The sequence below is a fragment of the Pipistrellus kuhlii genome, unplaced genomic scaffold, assembly GCF_014108245.1.
Source record: "Pipistrellus kuhlii isolate mPipKuh1 unplaced genomic scaffold, mPipKuh1.p scaffold_m20_p_15, whole genome shotgun sequence".
Lineage (NCBI taxonomy): Eukaryota > Metazoa > Chordata > Mammalia > Chiroptera > Vespertilionidae > Pipistrellus > Pipistrellus kuhlii.
Window position 1 is genome coordinate 38,000,671 of NW_023425460.1, and position 16,488 is coordinate 38,017,158.

At 48.2% G+C, this 16,488-nt stretch overlaps 1 non-coding gene across 1 annotated transcript; it reads left to right on the top strand.

Annotated features, from left to right (window-relative positions):
* The first annotated feature begins 2,139 nt into the window (after positions 1-2,139).
* On the top strand, positions 2,140-2,251 carry LOC118719649. The gene has a single exon (XR_004988214.1). It is a non-coding gene; the product is annotated as a U6 spliceosomal RNA (small nuclear RNA).
* The last annotated feature ends 14,237 nt before the right edge of the window (positions 2,252-16,488 follow it).

Below are 16,488 nucleotides of genomic sequence, written 5' to 3' on the forward strand. Positions count from 1 at the left end.
TGACCACTGACACACGGACCTGGGTTGTTTGGGGTTATCTGGGATAGAGTGAGCTGTGACTTCGTTTTCCTGCTCCTGACCCCATTCCCTGCTGTTCTTTCTTAAGATTACAGAATGTGAAGAACTTTATTTCCACCTAGTTTCCCGCAGCCTGGAGTTCATAGTGGGACTTAATTTTCATCAACTGCTGTGCCAACATATCTTGTTTTATTGCACCTCTCAGATGATGTGATTTTTTTTCTTCTTCTTTCATGTGCGGGCTATTTCTTTGTCTGCCCATGGTCTCTCTTTTCAGGATGTCTGGTTATGTGGTTTTCTTTCTCCTTTCCGTGGGTGATTGAAGAACTCCCTTGAATCCACGTGTTTGCGCCGATTGGGGCGTCACAGCTGCTTGATGGTCTCCTCTGCTGTGGGTTTTGATTTTTTTTTTTTCTCTTTCAAATTGAAGGCAAGATAATCTACCAGCAAAAAGGTTGTGACTCGCTTTATTGCAACACCTGCTTTATTGCGGTGGCCCGGGACCAAACCTGCAATATCTCCGAGACATGTCTGTAAGAAAGTCGAGCCCCTACTCCCCGGTATCCATTCCTTTAATTCTGAATGGTGCATCGTATCAGCCTGGACTGTGGGCAACATACTGTGAGCATCACTTAGCCAGAGCCCTCGTGATTAGTGCCCTGTGATTGGGAGTTTGTCTTGTGGAAGGTTTGGACCTAGTGCTCTTTTCATCCTTCCTAGCACTGATCCTTGGGCAATGATTTCTCCCTAAAATAACTTAGGTTTGTACACATTCAAACACATGCACGTACTCCAGCTCCAAGCCACTCCAGTGGGAAAAGCAGGCTGCGGTTTCATGGTAGTTGTCTTTTTGATGGATGTCCCCATGTCCACCCACAGGGCCGTGACATTCCTGCCGCCCCCCTCGATAATCTGAAAATCTCCCAAGCCAGATTGCCTTGCTATAGGTCTGCAACTCTAGAATGCCACATGGGTTCTGGGTTTCAGTCTCCGGGGCCTGCATTGGCCAGCATGTGGAGGAGTCTGTAGGCTTGAAACTGATAAGGGGGGGGGGGGGGGGGGGGGGGGAGCGAGCAGGGCCATTCCGGGAGTGCCAGAGAAGATACGGTGCACCCGGGATAGGGCCTGCGAGCAGGGCCAGGGGTGTGCGAAGCGTGACGCAATTACATGGTCTTGTCTCAGCTTTCCCCTTTCATCTGCTCCCAGATGCATTGTGCTGTGTAGGGCTCCTCACCCTTTCTTTCTGAAACGCTCTCCCGAATGTGCCCAACCATTTTCTCTGTTTTCCAGCCCCTTACTCTGTGCGAGTTGCTCTTAAGTGTTGGAAGTGTTTGCGCTCCCACCCAGGGGAAGGTTTTGCATTAGAATCTAATTCCTATAAAGTTGTTTACTTCCTTTGGTGTTGACAGCATGCGAAGGTCATGGTCAGCTTTATGATCCTAAGGGTGTATCATATGTTCAGCTTGCATTCTGGGAATCTTCTAGAAGAGCCGCTGTCAGGATTCAGGATCTAGTCTGCCTTGCAGCCTTCAGCCTTCAAGGGTGAAATGCAGAGATCACTAAGGGGAGAGTTCTGGATCTAGATTCCTGCCTTGGCATCAGACCCCGTCCATTAACTTACATGCTATGTGTCCTTTGGACAAGTTATTTGACCTCTCTGTACCTCAGTTTCTCCATCTGTAAAATGGGAATAATAGTACTACAGGCCACATATGGTTATTAGGAGGATTCAATGGATTAACATTTATGCTTAAAATGTTACCTGGCAGTTAGTAAGCACCATACAAGTATTTACTCGATAAATACATCTTACTAATTAGAGATACTTTTGCTGGCTTACTACTCTGCTAACTGAAAGTTTTGTTGCAATCATGGTAGATTCGAATGCAGTTGTGAGAAATAATACAGAGAGTTCCCCTCCTTTTATTCAGTTTCCCCCCAGTGATAACATTTTGCAAAACTGTAGTACAGTATGGCAACCAGGATATTTACATTGATTTCCCCAGTGTTACGTGCACTCATTTGTCTGTGTGTGCATTTAGCACATTCGTCTGTGCGAATGCAATTTTATCACGTGTAGGTTCACATTTACACCACGGCAGTCAAAATGTTAATCAGTTCGTGTTTGCTTCGGCAGCACACATACTAAAATTGTAATTAGAGAATACAGAGAAGATTAACATGGCTCCTGAGCAAGGATGACACACAAATGTGTGAAGCATTCCATATAGAAAAAGGAAAAGATGCTAACCAGTTCCATCATCACAAGGATCCCTCCTGTTGCCCTTTTATAATTATACCCATATCCCTCCCTTTCCCAGAAACCCCTGGCAATGACTAATCTGTTCCCCATTTCTAAAATGTTGTCACTTAAAATATGCTATATAAATGGAATCATACAGTTTGCGACTTTTGAGATTAGCTTCATTCTTTCAGCATAATTTTCCTAGAGACGTTCCCAAGTTGTTGAGCGTATCGTAGTTCATTCCGTTTTCTTATTGGATAGTATTCCATGATATGTGTGTGCCACTGTTTGTTTAACCATTCGCCTAGTGAAGGACATCTTGGCTTTTCCTGATAGCTGGTATTGCAAGTGGAGCTGCTATGAACACGTGTGTACAGGTTTTTATATGAACATGTTTTCTTTCTCTGAGATAAAAGCCCAAGAGTGTGATTGTTGGGCTCTGTGGTAATTACATGTTTAGGTTTACTCCTATAATGGGTATTATGATTTGTTATTTAAATTTGTACCTCCCAACAATAAACTTATGTTCAATTCTTTGACCTATAGTAAGTATTGTTTTCATTCTTGCTAAATAAATTTAAAGGGATTTTATAATGTATCCAGGACTGTGTCAAGAGGTTGGGGAAAGAAGGAGATTTAAGTGACATGATGATGGTATTTGTCTTCAAGAATGTTTCGTCTGGGTCTGGGAACTGAGTAGTTGGAAATAAGAGCTGACATAGATGGTGTGCTGTCAGGTTATAGAAAGCTTGAAGAAGTCCAGTGGACAGCTGGGTGAGAGGGGCAGGATAGGGAGAGAGTGGAGGTGTTTGGTTTTTTTTTGTTTTGTTGTTGTTTTAATTCATTTGAATGGATTTTAGAGGAAGCGAGAGGGAGGGAGAAAGAAACATTAAGGGTGAGAGAGAATCATTGATTGGCTGCCTCCTGCATGCCCCCCTGCTGCGATGGAACCTACAATTCAGGCACGTGACCCAACCAGGAATTAACCTATGACCTCCTGATGCTCAACCTTGATGCTCAACCACTGAGCCACGCTGGCCCGGGGGAGAGAGTGGAGGTTTGAGAAAGGTTGTCACGGTTGGTGCCACCGGTGCCTGAGATTGGGAATTTGATGGTCTTTTGTATTTGAGAAGAATTTGGAATTACTTGAATTTGAAGAAAAGCATCCATTTTGCATGGAGTATGTGGCAAAATTTGGGTCAAAGGTAGGGATCATTATAGAAGCATACATTCTTTCATAGGGGTGTCCTTAACTTACAAGGACAGAACTGAAGCATGACATTTCTGGGAAACCAGCTGGATTTATTTTTAAAGATTTTATATATATATTTTGATGAGGGCAACATCTATCAGCTGCCTTCTGCGTGCCCTCCTTCTGGGAATCCCGGAAAATCCGGGTATGTGCCCTGACCAGAATCGAGCTGGTGACCTCTCAGTGTATGGCATGACACTCAATGATCCGAGCCACACAGACCTGGGCAAAACCAGCTGGACTGAATGCTGCACCACCGTGGCCGAAGAGTTAGTCTCTCGGCCAGGTCCCGCTCCGGCCTGCCAGGTCCTGGCCGATGCGGCGTCTTCCTGTGCATTGGGGTCAGTGTAATGGAGCGCAGGGGCGGCTCACCTGGAGCAGATGCTTTTCCACATTCCTCTCCTCTGGAAGGCAACATTATTTTCAGTCAAAATCATGTAATGAGCAGTCATTATTTTCTTGATCATCTCCCTCCCCCCTCCCCCCCGCCGCCCCTTGCAAAGAAGGATTGAAAAAGAAAACATTTGTTTTAAAGATACTACTTAAATACGATCAAATATTTTATATCTGGATTAAAGTTTGTGTTTACCAAGCAAAATTGTTACATCTTGCAGTTTGCTGTTATAAATTTGACCCACACACACAGAATGCCCAAGGGGTGACAGGGTGGCTGCATGGAAATAAGTTCTGTTTCTTCGCTTTACAATCACTATGATATCACTTAAAAAACAATTTGTTTCAACATTGGAGAATATGGAACCGCAGGGATCGGACACAGGAACTGTGTCCGAAGTGGAATCAAATCTAACCCATTCCAGATTTATTTTTGATATCCGTATAAGTCTCAGTTTGCATGTGTCAAAGCCAGGCGTGCTTCAGATTACCCCCTCATGTCAACATAATACTTATCAAATGATTGGTAATGCAATTATGCTGATTTGAAGTTTACATGTATATTATCATTCAAACACAATAGTCACTGCAGGAATTGTATAGCGCTTGAGCCAGCAAAATATTTTTGTTTTCTAGGAGGAATAACTTCTTACTGATATTGTTTAGAATCGCTGGTGCTTGGTGAAAAGGAAAAGACTTTTAGTGGCTTTATTTTGGTTTTAAACTTTTGGAAGACAAAGCCCTCCCTCCTTGCCGGCACTGGTTTTGGAAGTTTGGTTGACTTGAATTTGAAGCCCAGCCTTACCCTATGATTGAGCAAATTACCTTACTAGCCATAGTCAGCTTCCTTATCTGCAGAATGGTAAGCTTTTGTTGGGTTAATAATATAATCTCCCCAGGGGGACTGGAATTGGTTCTGGCGTGCAGAAGGGTCTTAAGAAATGTGAGTTGTGGCCCTGGCCAGTGTGGTTCAGTTGGTTGGAGCATTGTCCTGTGCACTTGAAGGGTCCTGGGTTTGATTCCCAGTCAGGGCATATGTCCAGGTTGCAGATTTGATTCTTGGTCAGGGCAAGTACTAGGGACAGTGCTCCCTCTCCCCCTCCCTCTCCCCCTTCCTATCCCCCCTGCCCCTCTCCTCTGTCTCTCAAATCATAAAAATCAACAACTTATCCTCGAGTGAGGATTTAAAAGAAAAGTGAGCTGTGTTCCTTTCTCCATCAGGAAGGAGGGCTAGCCCTGGACTCTGAGAAGAGCTCAGGCTGACCAGTTAGAGTCGCCTCCCTTTTCATCCTCTCTGACCTCCGTCAGGAAAAGCAGCGGTTCTGGTTAAGCAGCATGGCATTGAGTGACTATGTCGAACCCCAAGGCAAACTTGGACAAACTGCCCGGGTTCTGAGATGTGTCCGTCAGAATGCCGGCTTGGGTAAGGAAAATGATTCTGGCCGCTCCGGGGCGGTGCGGGTGGGGGATTTCAGGGCGATGTGATCAGCTTGTCTGTCAGAGGCTGAACCTCGGGGACAAAAGCCACTGTCCTTTGCTTCGGAGGGAAGAGATCCTGCAGCAGTTTCTCCGATGGAAGAGGCTTGGTTATCGGCAAGGCCTTCTGCCCGCCGCTTTCCTCTCTTTCTCTGCCTCCTCCTCATACTGATAATTGCCAAGAAATGTGGTCCAGGCCTTTTGCTGGCTTTTGCAAGCCTTTTATAGCAGCTTAGAAGGAATCCTTGGTATTCTTCTCATGTGTTAAAGATCAGGCTATTCTTATACGTAACCCAGATCATGTTAAACACAGAAACACATTTAAGTGACCCAGGGAGGTTCTAAGGAGACTACTTTATTTAGCTTTTTTTTTTTTTTTTTTGGTCATAAAAAGAACCTGTTGCACTTTAAAGGCGCTAAAGAGAATTCTTAATTTTATACAGTTTGATCTGACAAATGGTAGGTTTCCTTTTCCTTTACTTTTAAGGGAGCTCTATGTAGTGACACTTACTGGAGGACAAGGGAAGGAAGCACATTGTTTGTTATTAAAAAAGAAAAAAAACACGTATTATAAAATTTATCCTAAGAAACGACTCACGTTGTAAATAATCTCAGATGTAGATTTTTGGATGTGAAATAGAGCTTAAGGTTTTATTCTTGAATGTTTTTTATTTCTACCATGCTAACCGCTTAGCTAATTCATTTCAACTGGAAAGTACATCAGAAAACATATAACTTAATCAAGAACAAGTGGAAAAATATACTGGTTTTTACAACACTTTTTTCCTGGCCTTCTTCTCATCCTGTCAGTGTATTGCTTAAACCTGAGCATTTTTAGAAAACATAATGCATGGTCTCAAAGTCAAATATGGTGGGTCTGAAGCCTTCAGAACACAAAGAAAGCCCTCGGTAACCACATGGTTACGTAAATGGATGTGTAGGCAGGGCCGGCATCTCGAGGGTGTCTGTGCAGTCACACAGACCCCGTGCTCAGACGGGCCCATGTTCTGTCGTCACCATTTAGAAATTCTTTTAAACCTTTATGGTTGAAAGTATTAAATAAGTTCTTCCCCACCCCCCCGCCCCCATTAACCACTTCCAGCCCACTTGAAATTTTAATACTTTTTGAACAAAGGGCTTCAGATTTTCATTTTTGCACCGAGCTCCCCAAGCTATGTAGTTGGTCTTGGGTACTATCGTAGCTACCTGGTAATTCAGCTTTGACTAGTTTTGGGCTTTTGAGTTTCCAGATTAATGAACTAGACATTGATCAACCTCCTCCCCCGCCCCCCATCTCTACATGAACTTGTGAGACCCTCCGAATAGCCTTTTATTTAGATACTAGAGGCCCGATGCATGAAATTCATGCAAGGGGCTCAGCCCTTGCAGCCGTGGCAGCTTGCCTCATTCCTTGCAGCCCAGCTTCATCCAGAAAGCCATCTGTAAGATCGTTCAGCTGTCCAGTCTGATTCGTATATTCTGCTTTTATTATTATAGACATTTCTTTTCAACTACTTCAACTCTTGTTTCTCAAATGATTAATAGTGGCAATTACCAGGTTTCTCAGAAGGCGTTCACTTTTTCAGTTGTATAGCTCTGAATGCTAGTTTCTGTAACAGGCAGGAGTTATTTTTGTAATTGGGAGAGGGGGCACCATACCAATGTAAGAAAAACTTCCTTTATTTGTTGTAACTTTTAAAAGAGGAGAAGCTTATATATATATATATATATATATATATATATATATATATATATATATATATATTTGATTTTTTAGAGAAGAAGAGAGAGGGATAGAAAGTTAGAAACATCGATGAGAGAGAATCATCGATCAGCTGTCTCCTGCACATCCCCCACTGGGGATGTGCCCGCAACCAAAGTACATGCCCTTGACAGGAATTGAACCTGGGACCTTTCAGTCCACAGGCTAACGCTCTATCTACCGAGCCAAACCAGTTTCGGCAGGAGCAGCTCATTTTGATGCTGGCAGGTAGCCTTATAGAGTTGCTGGGGTTTCCATTCCTGTGGGCAGTCGGTTCAGAGGGAGAAGTGGCTCGGAGGGAGCGTGGCTGAGAGTGGGTGGTACTATTTGTGGCAAAGACATTCAGTGTTTGTAAACTTGAGGGTAATCCGGGCCTGGCATTCAGCTTTTCTCGAGGCTCCAAGGGAATCTTATGCCATTTTAAGTCCTCGGCTATCAGTTGTTGTGTTCCTTTGTCTTTCTTGTTTTAAACACTCCTCTCACTCTTCAGCAGCAGATCAGAAATGTGGGGCTCTTGGCCAAAGCTGCAGCTTGCCTTTGAACCAGGACAGGGCTGTCCTCCCTCTGATGCGGGGTCAAGCTCAGTGTGAGATAAACAGCTTTGGCCTCTAAACCCTTGCTGACATCTCACCCTGCCGTGGCACTGTGGCACCCCTCAAGCCCTCCCGCCCCTGTGAATGGCCGGGATCTACTAGTACAGGCCGGTCCAGAGTAAAGGACCAGGGGATGACCCTGCTTTCCGGTGGACACCTGCCTCCCAGAGGGCAACCCCACTGGGGTGGAGAACTGGACAACCTGGGCCCCACTCCACTCCAGCCAGCTTCTGCCAGTCCCCCTGCTAAGGGGAATTTGTGCCCTGACGTGGGGTCAAGGGGAGCGGAGGTCATGTCTTCTTTCTCTGCCTGTGCTATCTGTGGGCAGAAATGCTTTGACCAAAGGCCTTGGCAAAAGGTGGATACTTTATCTCCTGGACTCAAATATATCTTTCTGTTTGGCAGACACAGTCTTTCCCCCCCCTCGCCCCCCTGTAATTCCCCAGCACATCTGTTACCATGTTTCTCTGAAAATAAGACCTAGCGCATGGAAAGATAAGACATCCCCTGAAAATAAGACCTAGCGCAACTTTGGGAGAAAAAATTAATATAAGACACTGTCTTATTTTCGGGGAAACAGGGTAGTACTGTGGTCGGCAAACTACGGCTCGTGAGCCAAATGCGGCCCTTTGGCCCCTTGAGTGTGGCTCTTTCCACAAAATACCACGGCCTGGGCGATTCTATTTTGAAGAAGTGGCATTAGAAGAAGTTTAAGTTTAAAAAATTTGGCTCTCAAAAGAAATTTCAATCGTTGTACTGTTGCTATTTGGCTCTGTTGATTAATAAGTTTGCCGACCACTGTGTTAGTACATCTACTGTGTTCTCTATCATACTCTCTTAAATGGCTGTAAGTCATCCTCACTTTGGCTTCCATATTCCAAGTCTTCTCTTTCTTCTCCGTTACTCCCTGCCTCAGTTTCCCCAGGCTGCCTCCTGGAATGTTCTTTTATTCTGCCATTGTCTTCCTCCTTGCTGTTCTTTTCTCTCTGCTCTTCATGTCTTTCAAGGTAAGAACCACCAAAGGTAAGCAGTTAATGCAGAGGCTGGACTAACAGGGCAGATGCAGAGAAACGGATTGACATGCACGCTCATGGGAAGAAGTCTGGACTCTTGGGTTCCGGGCCTGGCTGGGCCACGGTCCTGCTGGGCGGCCCAAGCAAGTCTCTGGCTCAGAGTAAAAAGCCACACGTGTTGGATAGCATGATAGCTTTTGTTGGTCATTAGTTAACCTTTCTGGGCCTCAGTTTCCTTCCCTGTCCAATGAGGGACTGGGATGATATAGCAAGTCCTCTCCACTCGCTTAGTACAGCCAGATTAAGTTGGATAATAACCCTGATGGGTGTAAATCACTAGGGAATGAGGATCAGGCATTCAATCTCTCTGGGTCGCTGTGATAATTTTCACACTAAGTGGGTGGAACAGTTGTTTAAAAGTTAGTACTACCCTCTGAATGTTTATGGCATCGATAAGGAATTTTTAAAAATATGTATTTTATTGATTTCTTACAGAGAAAGGGAGAGAGATAGAGAGTTAGAAACATCGGTCAGCTGCCTCTTGCACACCCCCTACTGGGGGTGTGCCCACAACCAAGGTACATACCTTTGACCTGAATCGAACCTGGGACCTTTCAGTCCACAGGCTGACGCTTTATCCACTGAGCCAAACCGGTTTCGGCAATAAGGAATTTTTATTTTTATTTAAAAAAATTTTTTAAAATATATTTTATTGATTTTTCACAGAGAGGAAGAGAGAGGGATAGAGAGTTAGAAACATTGATGAGAGAGAATAATCGATCAACTGCCTCTTGCACACCCCCTACTGGGAATGTGCCCGCAACCAAGGTACATGCCCTTGCCCGGAATCGAACCCGGGACCTTTCAGTCCGCAGGCCGACGCTCTAGCCACTGAGTCAAACCGGTTTCCGCAATAAGGAATTTTTAAAAAATCAATTAAATATATGCATTTCTTGCAAATAAAAGAATAAATGGACTAATACTGCTCAGCATTGTATAATGGTCTGGAAGAGCTTTCACATTCATTAATTCCATGCCAGTCTCTCAACTGTTCCCTACAGCAGCCAGAGCAGATCTAATGCCAGGTCACCAAGGCTTAGGGAGGAGGTTATTTCTCCTGGTTTCCAAGCTCCTGAGTGGCCACTCAGGAACCAGAACCCTGTGCCAGTGTATTTTCCAACTCATGGAGGGCTATCTCATTAGGCTGGTTAGGAGCAGTAAGAAATACTTCCGTGTGAAAACTGATGATCTTTAGCTACATTAACCCCTAGGAAGTGCCTGTCCCAGGATCCCTATTTCAGGATCGTCACCCAGGAAGGAATACCTGGAGGCCAGAGTGAGAATGACGCTTCCCACCTACAGTGGGGACCTGGGTTGAGCAGGTCCGGCCTGAGGTTAGAGTCCTGGAGGCGCTCCCAGTCCTGCAGATGGGATGTGGGAAGGGGAGCCTGAGACTTCTGCCACGTCCTCTGAGTAGACACGTAGGCCCTGGCACACCCAGGACTGAAGAAGAGACCCTCTTTAGAGAGATAGAATGTTCCCCGATTCAAGAGGCTCATGACCTTGGGTCTTGTCCATGCCAGGCAGCTAGAAATGTAACCATATCTGCAGTCCTTGGAGGGCAACGAGAAGGATTTGTGAAGGAGGAGTTCATGGCAGGTGTCTCCAGTGCCATGGTGGCAACAAGAAGGCTGGCCTAGCACGGTCCCTCTGGAGCAGTGCTTTCGGTGCCTGTATGCGTGCTGGCTTAGCCATCCAGGCTCCTAGGAGCTGCCGGAGGGGCAAGACACAGAGGATTCCACTCAATGATCACCTTGTCAGAGGCCTTCCCTGGCCCCGGTCTCAGCACCAGCCTCAGGCCTCCATCCCTTTCTGCCTCTTTTTCCTTTTTCAATTGTCCTCTTAGCCCTTGTCATTGCCTAACACTTGACACATTGATCTGTCTGTTTTTCGACCTTCCTGTCCTGGAATATCATTTCCCTGAGAAGAGAGGTTTTGCTTTGTTCCCTGCGGAACGAGTCTCTGGCACCCAGAGCCGTGTCCGGCATAGACAGGCCCCTCACCTATGGGCTGAGAGTGCAGACATGTCCAACCGGGACTCTCTGCTGAGGACCGAGCCTGCTGGAACCGGGGCTGCCTCCCCACAGTCAGCCCGGTGGGCAGTGTGAGTGCTTGCCCTTGTGAAGGCCCGGCCAGGACAGGCGGGCGAGTCTCGTGTGCCGTTCTCCCCACCCCAGCCCTGCCGGCTCCCCCCTCCCCTGCAGTAACTCAGGGCTGCTCAGACCAGGCCTTTTCATTGACCAAAGGGCACATCGGCGAGCTGCTCAGCAGCCTCCTCAATGGTGTCAACTTCACAAGCAGCCTGCGGTTTTGCTTGTGTAAGCGTCTCTCTCATGAAACATCTTAATGTAGCTGAGTATTTGGATTCCCTGCTCCTGCTCATTTTACCAAGCTATAAAACGAAGGCCTAAAAATAGGTGCGATATGCAGATTAAGGCAATTTACTGCAAAGTCCTCCCTCCTCCCCCCCCCCCCCTTCACCTGCAGCCCAGTGTGCGAGGCAGGAGGCCTCACTCTCTGGGGGAAATACGTCCCTGCGACTCAGGCACCTCAGGCTCAGGCATTGGGAGGAGATGTGGGTAGTTCTGTCTCTTCCTCAGCTGAGGAGGGGGGGGCTCCCCTGCACCCCAATTCTGCTGCTGCCTTTTCTCTGCTTTGATTAATTTGTCTGTGTGTGGTGGTGGTGGGGGAGATGCTGTAATTTGGAAATAAAGTTAATTGTATTAGAAATGACTGTTACTTTTGATGACTGCAACATCCTGGCTTTTAGCTGCTGTCAGTGTTTATTTATAGTTGTTAAGCCAGAGGATGTGAGATGGTTAACAGAAAGACATAGTACAAGCATAATAGCAGGCATTTAAAAAAATAAAATTTTAGTCACACAAGGACTATGTAAATGCATTCTGCTTTAAAATATGAAGACATTACATACAAAGTTAAAGTCTTTTTTCCCCCATCACTGTCAATCTCAGATTCTGTCCCAGAATCCATCACTGTTATCAATTCGCATCCGTCCCTCATGTCGGGAAACCTGGGGCTCAGGGTGATGGTACCAGTTCCACAGTGAGGGATGCTGACGAAGTCACTATAGGGCCAGGCGTGCACCAGGGCTACGCGGTGGAATCCTCCCAGCAGCCCCGTGAGGCAGGAGGCGGAGGTGGGCACCCTGTGGTTGGTAACAGCTAAGTCACATACGGTACAGCTCACCCCTTTCATGTGGACAGTTCGGTGGTTTACTGTACATTCACGGAGTTGGACACCCATCACCACCGTCTGACCTCCGACAGGCTCAGACCCTCAGAAAAGCCGCAGATGCATTGGCAGCCGCTCCTGTTCCTGCGTGAGCAGCACCCACGCCCACAGGGCCACCTGTGCGGGGCTGGGAGCTGAGCGCCAAAGCGGCCTCACAGCCTTTGGCCACTTCCCTGCGGAAGAATGGGTCTGAGTGTGTCTCACAGGCCCGTCTCCTCACTGGCTGCTGCTCAGGGTGAGGAATCAGGACTCCTTCATCCTGTTTCTGGGGTGGGGACGTGCGGCCATTGAGTGACATAGACTTTACCTTTGTATGTAATGGTCTTGGATCTTGGGCTTCTCTGCCCACATGGTGCTTTGTAACTTGTCATGCCCGCCAGTGTCCCTGCAGCCACCGGTGTGCTGGGTCATCATGTTGGCCGGCTGGCAGGGTGCACAGAGAGGGTACATCCTTTCTTTGTAGCCAGAGCAGGTGTTTTTGCTGCTTGTGAATCATCTCCGGAGTGAGAACCCTGGGCAAGGAGGACACGGTCGCATTCCACCAAAAAGCATTTATTGAGCACCTACTGCATGTGCCCCCGGTTTACCATGATGGGTGCCCTTGGTCCCCCCAGGAACTGGGCCTCTAGCATATCCAGTCTCTGTCGTCAGGAAGTTTTAAGCGTGGGTGGGAGAAGCACTGGGAACCATCACATCACGGCAAGGGGGATGGTGGTGAATAGCTACCGAGCTGCTAACAACGTGACAGGCACGCCCTGTGAACTCGGGCAGCCACTGCCCTTTCCCTCCGCCCGGCGGGCAATCATTCTTCCCCCGTTTAATTCACCGGATGTCTTGAGAATAAATGAGCTTGGGCGGGTGCCTGTTCTGAATGTGCGAGTCGCCCTAACGTTTTGGGGTCAGCGATCCCTGTAAGGAGCTGATGAAAGCTGTGGACTTGCACCTGAGAAAAATTACTCCGGAGCGCACACCCGCGAGATTTGCAGACAATTCCAGTTTCATGCTTTTTTGTGTGGACATCCTGAAACTCATCCGGGAATCTCTGCGGGGCTGTAGGTTCAAAACACCGATCTCAGAATGTATCCCCTCGAGGATGCTGAAAAATTTCCAGATGGCAATTCACATGGCTATGATTACGAATTCTGTTTTTCAGTTATTTCTGTGTTCAAAAAACAAAACCCTACACCTTTCTTTATAAAAAACATAATTCACTAAGAGTCCCTTAGGACTAGGTGTTAGATTCTGGAACGGCAAGTATAAAGCAAAAAAGCAAGGCATTCTGATGGCCAGGTTTTTCTTCCATTCTTGTGCAGGCGGCTAAAATAAAATAGCAAACAATAAAATAGCTCATCTTCAAAGAGCACACTTGAAGCAACAACAACAAACAAAGCGCAGACATCTTGCTGGGCTGTGACTCTGGGGACAGCAGAGTCCACAGAGCTGTTTAGGGGGGACGGTGTTCCATTTGTTGCTCTTGTAAAAGTATTGTTATGGCACATCGCGGGGGCAGCGTGTGTGTGTGTGTGTGTGTGTGTGTGGAGGGGAGGCATCGCCACACCAGGTTTCCTGAGACGAGGAGCCGGGATTGACAGGCACAGCTTGGCCTGCACGCTGGGGGGGAATCTGCTGCGTGTGCAGCCTCCTTCCTGCCCCTCCCCGGGCTGGCAGGCGGCGGTGCCGCGGCTGACACCAGCCCTGCCTGGGGGCAGATGTGCCATTGGCCGCCCCATCTGCCGCCTCCCGCCCGCGCCGCGCCTGACGCAGCCCTGGGTGGAATGTCCTGTCCTGGGAGGCATGACATCACTGCCCTCCCGGCTTCTGCTCCGAGGGCCGGTGTGGCTGACCATGAAAGGGCTGAGGTTTGGGTTTCAGGGCCGCCGGGGTGTCTGTGTCACAGGCGGAATGGGAAGGTCACCGTACCACCCAGCATCTGGACAGCCTGGTCGTTTTTGTTCCCACTGAAGCCCTTTCGGAGATCTCCCCTTACCCTCCGACGGCAGGGGTGCTGTTCAGAGCACAGCACGGAGCGAGGCTCTCTAGGCACCTGTCTGCAGTCTCAGGGTGGCAGGTCCAGCAGCTGGCGGCAGGGCCGCTGAGTGCCCAGGTGAGAGTTTCACCGATGCCGCAGCCTGGTGATGACCTCCAGTGCCCACCCGCTGGAGGTGGGACCGCAAGCAAGTGCTGGGCGCTGAGTGGCCCGCCTCCTGGTTGCTGAGGTGGGAATGACCACACGTGCTCCCTTCGGTGTATGTGGGGATGAAACGACAATGCAGAGGGACTACTACTTTGGGGGTCCCCGAGACCACCCTTGTGCCATAATTTGTTAGGAAGACGTACCGAACTGACTGTGAGGTGTCATCGTCACCGTTACTTTGAAAGGATGAGAATAGGATTATCCAAGGGGAAGAGGTGCACAGAGAGCTTCACGCAAGGAACTTCCCCTTGTCCTCTCCCTGTGGGACCCCCTAAGCTCCCTCTCTCTTGGCAACAGCAGATGACGGTGCACATGGAGTTTCTCTCCCCCGAACCTCCGGGAAGCTCACCTGAGCCTTGGGGTCCAGAGGTTTCACCGGGGCTCGGTCAGGTAGACGTGGTTGAGTGACCGCATTCCAGCCTCTCAGGAGGTTATGCTAACACCACCTGGTCCAGAGCTGCCACCATACATCACATTGGCAGTCCATCTACAGGGCCCAAGACCCCGGGTGAATGGACACTCTATCAGGCAGGACAGTCCAAGGGCCTGGAGGCTGCCTCCCAGAGGCAAGGGTGAGGAGGCCAGACCTCTTCCTGGGTGAGCTCCGTTCTTTACTGAGTGGTTGACAAGGTTCAGGGAATTGCAGTCAGCTCTCATTTTTATGCCCCAGCTCAAGTGAAGGAGAGTGGCTTTGACTTTTCCTCTTCCTCCTCCTCCTCCTCCTCCTTCTCCTCCTCCTCCTCCTCCTTTCCCTCCTCCTCCTCCTCCTCCTCCAATTCTTTATTGTTGAAATTATTACAGATGTCCACCTCTTTTTTCTCTACCTCTTCTCTTTATGTCCGTGGTCTTGGGGGGGTGGCACTCACCTTGCCTCTTTGAAGTTGGCATCAAGGTTTGTTTTACCAAATAATAATGCCTCTTGTACACGTGGTGCTTTAAACCTGCCGGCTCACCCGTGCTTGTCTGAACCTCACAACATGTTGAGGTAGGGAGGCAGGAGTTATTATCCCAGTTTTACAGGTGAGGCAATGGCGTCATAGGGAGCTTGCTGGGGGCCCAGGTCTCAGGACTACACGTAGGGATAAAGGCAGCGGCTCCTGGTGTCTTCCACCTCCGTCAGCTGACCCCCTGCATCCGCGGCTCTGGTTTCTGTGCACGGCCTTGAACCCGATGGGCCTGCGTTTGGATCTGCCCCTGTCAAGCTGAGGCCACATGATGGTGGGCAGATTGCATCACTGTTCCCCTGTCCAATAGGATTTCTGTCTGAATCACATGAGATCACGCATGTGAAGCACCAGCTCCTGATGCCGATGGCTGGTGTGGAATATTAGTGCTGAGGGTGACACGTATTCACACTTTTTACTACCACTGCAACGAGAGCAATACTAACTTGTTAAGCATTTTGCTAGGTGTGTAATCAATTCAGAATGAGAAGATACTTTGAATACAGAGAAGGCCATTTATGGTATAATCATCCTTCCTTTTTAGGTAATTGCCAAGCCTAGCCGATGTTGGCTCAGTGGTTGAGCATCAATCTCTTGTTGGATTCCTGGTCAGGGCACGTGCCTGGGCTGCTGGCTCAATCCCCGGTAGGGGCAAGCAAGAGGAAGCAGATGGATTGATGCTTCTAGCTCGTTCTCTCTCTCTCTCTCTCTCTCTCTCTCTCTCTCTCTCTCTCTCTCTCTTTCTCTCTCGCTCTCATTGACGTTTCTTTCTCTGTCTCTCCCTCTCTCTTCCTCTAACTCTAAAAATCAATGAAAAAATCTTAATAAAAAAATACAGCCAGAGGGAAGCTGGTAAGGCTCCCAAACTCAGCCTGAGGACATCGAGTTTTCGACTCCTTGCTTAGATCCTTCTTGGGACCTCTGTCCACTCTTCTGACCTCAGAACCGCTTCATGGAGTCTTAATTCTGTCCATACTTGCTCCACTCAGGCATTTCTTTAGGGCGGAATCAGTGACCCTCCCCCCCATCCTTCGCCCCTTGCTGGGATGCTCCTTGTGTAGGGTGAGTAGCAGTATGAGATGAGACCACGAAGCACGAGCCAGGTGTATGGCTGAGACAACCGTCCATGTGGCTTCCAAATGCCTTCCCAGGGGAGTGACTTTCGGAGGAGGCCGCCCCTGGATAAATGATCCCTGGACACACAGAGGAGCAGGCAGCGTGATTCGCGGTTACTATGAATAGAGCTGCCCAGGCAGGGCTCGCTCCTTGGTGCGCGCGCCTTGATT